This window comes from Myotis lucifugus, unplaced genomic scaffold, assembly GCF_000147115.1.
Source record: "Myotis lucifugus unplaced genomic scaffold, Myoluc2.0 scaffold_132, whole genome shotgun sequence".
In the NCBI taxonomy this organism is placed as follows: Eukaryota; Metazoa; Chordata; class Mammalia; order Chiroptera; family Vespertilionidae; genus Myotis; species Myotis lucifugus.
The window spans coordinates 531,267-537,552 of NW_005871180.1; the positions used below are offsets into that span (position 1 = coordinate 531,267).

The 6,286-nt window shown below is 43.9% G+C and overlaps 1 pseudogene; it reads left to right on the forward strand.

Annotated features, from left to right (window-relative positions):
- The first annotated feature begins 3,028 nt into the window (after positions 1–3,028).
- On the forward strand, positions 3,029–4,342 carry LOC102442158 (annotated as a pseudogene).
- The last annotated feature ends 1,944 nt before the right edge of the window (positions 4,343–6,286 follow it).

Sequence of the window (6,286 nt, forward strand, 5' to 3'; positions counted from 1 at the left end):
GTCCTGACCCGACCCAACGGGGCTGGCTCACAAGAGCTGAGCATCATAATTAGCCATGTAAATGCAGGCTGTCCCCAAGCCATGCACACATAATCACTCTCCACAATTTATATCAAGATCCCATTGGAAAGCAAATCATTTGTCACCTGACCTTTCATTAATTAACTGGAATATCCACGTGGGGGACAATGAAAGTAGAAACAAAGGATGATGTCACAGTGGATGCTTTACAAAAGAACTATCGGATCCCTATAAAGCCTTTGTAGGAAAATTTAGGACTAAACACTTCATATATTAGGGAAACAACACTGGATAGGGACTTTAAAACCTGAGTTTAGCTACATCTTGCTATATCCCCAGAATCTGAGACCTTGGCCAAGGTGTCTCCTCCAACAGGAACTCAGTGGACACTTGGGTGAGCTGAGGCCTGCAAATTCATGAGGAATTCCAGCACAGTCCATTGGGCTGTATACCAATGGCAAGAAAAGGGATATAATTTTTCTCAAATGACCAATTATGTTTCAAAGAGGATTTATTTACCAATGGCAAATGCCAAATAGAAGATAAAAGACTTTCCACAAACTTCTATCTTGAAGAAAATACTCCAAAACAATTACAGTGGATTAACATTTTTAAGATTATTTGTTTCATCAATCAGTTTTGAAAAGCAATATCCGTCAAAGAAGGCTATTTCTGCTTCAGAAATATAATATGTATATGACACATTGCATTTGGAACCTGGGCGGTGTGATGAATGGGTTTGGCTAGGTTTGTTTTCTCACAACTCATTGCAATATTGCATTCTCTCACCTGCAGCCTCTGAATATGCTGGTCTTTCTGTCCCAGAACATCGCCTTCAACCCTTTCCTTTGATTTACTCAGCTGCCTGGCATGTCTTCTAGGATCCTTCCTTGACCCTCAAGAAGGGTTAGGTGCCTTCCTTCAAGCTCTTAAAGACATTTGTTTCCCATTATCTTTACCTGAATGGCCCAGAATTGTGTGGCCCTGTCTGCTTCTCCTGACCTTCCTAGGATACAGGAAGTTTCTTTACTGTTATATCCTCAGTACCCAGCTTGTACCAGGCATAGCATCAGGGGTAACCAGTAGTTATGGAAAGCTAAGTAACATAAATCTCTTAGAATTTCATATACTCTCATTCTGTTGTCAAACAAGAGGATTTTTAAACTCTGTATTTAAATTACCCCAGAGAATCAATGTGATTTGTGAACATTTGAAAATAAGAAGTTTATAGAGATAAGGAAATAGCTTTTTTCATAATATTTTAAAAATATATTGAACTTCCCCTTTTACTACCTTTTATGGGATTGCTTATAATTCAAAAAAAAATTCAGAAATCTACTCTAAATTAAAAAAAATGTTACTAGAAAGAAAAATACCATGTTATTTAACATTTTAAAATGTCTATAAAGCAGAAAACATTGTTTTCCTCTCTCACTGTCATACTCAACCTCCTCTATTAAGGACCCTTGAGGAGCACACAAATGTAGCTGTCATGACCACTAAAGGTTAAGCTTTGAAAACTGGAAAATATTCTTTCTCTATAGAAATTTAGACTTCTGAGCATAAGCAGAAAGTGCCTTCCATGTGATCAGGTGCAGTAACATTTAAGTCACTATCTGGTTTGCTATGCCTGCTGATCTAAGCACCTCATTCAGCCTTTGGTTTACTCTGATTGCAGAATTTTCAATCCCCCACTAGGAAACAAGGACATGAAACCTCTGCCACCTGCCCAACTTGGGAGCTCATGTCCTAATCTCCTGTTTGCTGCATGTAATGAGGTTAGAGTTACAATAGTTATTTATCAGTATGATGACTACTATTCCTTTGGTTACTTCCGAATATATTGTTAAGCTTTTGGAGAGATAGAAATGATATTGGATGGTTACCATAATAGTAGAAAAGGCAATATGAGTGAACAATACATCTAAATTGCTAGAATTTGTAGTGACAGAACCCTCGAGAGCAGGGTTTAATATACATGTTTGTATGCACATTTACATGTGTCTTTCTGTGAGCCATTAAAACTGAGTTGTTTGGCCACACTGAAGTAATCCCAGTTCCCACTCATTCTTCCCACTTTTCACCCTACCTGTAATGTCCCCATCTTCCCATCACCTCTAATTCTTGCTCCTTATCCATTTTATCCAAATCCTCCCTAACCTCAAGGTCAAGGTCAAGCATTGCTTCCCCCTTCCCATAGCCTTTCAGCCAGTTGGAATTTCTTCCACCTCTGGAGTCCTATAAGAACTTTATCTGTACTTCTGTTTGCTCTTTTATTTATTCATTCAATTAACATTTACAGAAGGTCTATTTCCCCAGACAGTTCTCACTACTGGCTTAGTAGTTTTATGAGGACCCATGTTTTAATCTCCTTTACTAGAAGGAAAGCGCCTTTGGAGCAAGTTTCATGTCTGATTAATTTTGTGTCCCACAAGACATTTTTTGGTGTGAACACTGTTAGTTGCCTACACAGCATCAGTTTCTTCCTATTTCTTTTTTCCAACAGAATTCCAAGGTTGCCTAGGTATTCCCTCACCTGTGTTGACATCAAGAAATGCCTCAGATTGTTGCATGTCCTCTTCCTTCCTTTCCACTCTTTCCCTCCCTATCTCCTCCCTCCCTCCCCACTCTCCTTCTGCTCTCATTGCTTTCTTCCTTCAAGTTATTCAGTAAACATTTACTGAGCCAGGTATTTTTCTGGATGCTAAAGATAGAAAATGCTGTAAAGAGAAATGGTCTTATTCTTGATGAATCTTAGGTTGAGATTTTTAATAACTTGTCCAAGATCCCAAAACATAACGAAGGTCGATTTCCTCATGAGGAGATTGAAGCCTTGAGGTTAAGTAACATGTCCAACTTCAGAAAGCAAGTGGCAGAGAGGAGCTAAAAGTCAGGTACACACACACACACACACACACACACACAAACACACACACTTGGTGATGCCTGTGCTGACCTCTTCAAAGAATAAGCCTCTGAAAGCTGGATCAGCTGAGTGACAGTCACGGGATCGTGACCCGCTCCGTTTGGCTTCTTGGAGGAGAGGACATGGAGAAGGAGCGAGAGACTCTGCAAGCCTGGAAGGAGCGCGTGGAGCAGGAGCTGGACTGCGTGGTGGCTTTCTGGTTGGAGCACTCCCACGACCAGGAGCATGGGGGCTTCTTCACCTGCCTGGGCCGCAACGGGAAGGTGTATGACGACCTCAAGTATGTCTGGCTGCAGGGGAGGCAGGTGTGGATGTACTGTCGCTTGTACCGCAGATTTGAGCGCTTCCGCCGCCCTGAACTTCTGGATTCAGCTAAAGCAGGTGGCGAATTTTTGCTGCGCTATGCCCGAGTGGCACCTCCTGGGAAGAAGTGTGCCTTTGTCCTGACGCGGGATGGCCGCCCGGTCAAGGTGCAGTGAACCATCTTTAGCGAGTGTTTCTACATCATGGCCATGGATGAGCTGTGGAGGGTGACAGGGGAAGCACGTTACCAGAGCGAAGCTGTGGAAGATGATGGATCAGATCGTCCACTGGGTGCGGAAAGACCCATCGGGACTGGGCCGGCCCTGGCTCCCAGGGGCCCCAGCCTCAGAGTCCATGGCGGTGCCCATGATGCTGCTCAACCTGGTGGAGCAGCTCGGGGAGGCCGACAAGGAGATGGCGAGCAAGTACGCGGAGCTGGATGATTGGTGCGCCCAGAGGATTCTGCAGCATGTCCAGAGGGATGGGCAGGCTGTGCTGGAGAATGTGTCAGAGGATGGCAAGGAACTCCCCGGTTGCCTGGGGAGACACCAGAATGCAGGCCACGCACTAGATTCTAGTGCGTGGATGGATGGATCCTGCTCCGTCACGCCACCTGGAAAGGTGACCCTGAACTTCGAGGCCACATTATTGACAAGTTCCTATTGTTACCTTTCTGCTCTGGATGGGATCCTGACCACGGAGGCCTCTTGTACTTCCAGGATGTGGATGATCTCTGCCCTACCCAGCTGGAGTGGGCCATGAAGCTCTGGTGGCCGCACAGTGAAGCCATGATTGCCCTACTTATGGGCTACAGCGACAGTGGGGACCCTGCCTTACTGCACCTCTTCTACCAGGTGGCTGAGTACACCTTCCACCAGTTTCGAGATCCTGAGCATGGGGAGTGGTTTGGCTGCCTAAACAGAGATGGGACGGTTGCCCTCACCATCAAGGGAGGTCCTTTCAAAGGCTGCTTCCACATGCCGTGGTGCCTAGCCATGTGTGAAGAGATGCTGGACGCTCTGCTGAGCCGCTGAGCCCCTGTCCCTGTCCACGCCCCGATCCCTGCCCAGGGCGCCGGGTCCCCACCTGCCGACCTCGCCCGAGGAACCGCAAAATAAAGCTGAGCCTGTTCCTCTGAAAAAAAAGAAGAAGCCTCTGTGGTCATTTAAGAGCCACTGGAAGGTTGACAGCAGCAGCCTCGTCCGCTGAGCCAGGAAGAGGGCTCACAGAGCGTCTCGGAGCCACCTGGAGAGCAGGGTTTAATATACATGTTTGTATGCACATTTACATGTGTCTATACTTTTTTGGTTTAAATTGGAGCTGAAAAAGGGATTGGAATTTCAAGACAGTCCCTGCCCTCAAAGAACCCCCAGTCTAGTGGGGGAGACCAATGCTTTTAATTACAAAATCCTTTGGCATGTGTAGGCCCAGGGCACAGACGGGAGGGGGCTCCTGATCTGTGGGCGAGGGCGCGGGCTCTGGAACAGCTTCACAGAGCAGGTCACTGTAGGTGAGTCCTGAAGGTCGAGGAAGACCAATAAATAGGGAATAGGGAATATTCTAGGCAAAGCGCCCAGGGCTTTGTGTCACCTTTGGGAAGCGTGGGTGGAGCTGAAGAACAGGCCACCTGGAGCGCAGTTATGCTGAGCGCGCCAGGTGAGCTCAGAGCAGTGTTCAGGCCACAAGGGACCTTTCATATCAGACTAAGCAGTTACTATTTATCCTACAGATAATAAGAAGCCTCACTGGATTTCAAGCAGGGGGTAAGTAGATTTTCATTTCAGAAACATCACCCTGTTGGCAGTTGAAAGAACAGACTGAAAGGGGGCCAGCCCAGAGACAATAAGATTTGTTAGAAAGGGGTTTTTTTTGTTTTCAAAAGTTCACACAAGAAATAATGGAGGTAATGGGATATACAAAAAGAAAAAGGATTGTGATTTAAGAGGTTGGGTTTTTAAAACTTGGTCACATAAGTAAGGATCACAACTTATCTTTCCTATTTGATATGTTTTTATTTTTTACTATTTCTTTGAAATAAATATTTACTATTCACATGAGTGTGTATTAAGTGATTTTCTGGAGTAAAAACTATGACACTCCTAGAAAGCACATATGTATAAAAGGTGTATTACAATACTAATATTCAATATACAGTAGAGCTTTTACAGGAGAGGGTGAACATAAAATAATAGTGTTGACAATTATTCAATACCAAGGGCTCATCTTGAACTTGCGGTCAATTTAACTTCCAGTTAAGTATCTATTGGTCACCTGACCTTGACCGAAAATGTTCACACTGAGTGAGCTTTATGTGATAATGTCCTGAATAAATGCTATTTATAATGAATGACCAGCTCAAAGAGGTTCCTGTCCTGGAGAAGTGGTAGAGATGCCATCATGACTGATTCCAGATGAAGAGAAGGAGGGGGAAAAAAGTGGAACTTACATTTTTGCAAAAGGAGGAGAAATAATGATTTTTTTTCCTCATAGGCATTCAAACACCAAGCAAATGTGATGTTCTGGCCTACCTCTGCATCTGCAGGCTCTGGAGGTCCAGGGCAGTGTTTCCTGACTCTAGCGGTCTGTGATTCAGCTCTCACAGTGCACTAGATTGACCAAAGGGAAAGACTGACTAATAAAAAGTTATCAGATCTTTCTGGTCTAAACACAAAAAATGGATATAAACCAGGAAAGATTGGCATGAATCACTGGATAAAAGAGTATTTCTTCTATAAGCAGACATGAATATTAATCGCAGCACTGATTGTAATGGTGAGAAGCTGGCATCTGAGTTTATAGTAACAGTAGGATGGATAAATAAATTGTTGAATAGTCATACAATGAAATACCATTCCACAAGTAAACATGAATGAATTTTGAGGTTTGTGTATCATGGGACTAAATATACAATGGCCAGAACATATATTAAAAACAAAACTCTGATCCATAACCTTCAGCTGTCCCTTAAACAGGCCAGGAAGCCAGACTGTTTTAAGATTTGCAGGAAGTCAGATCTCTATCTTTAATGACAATCCA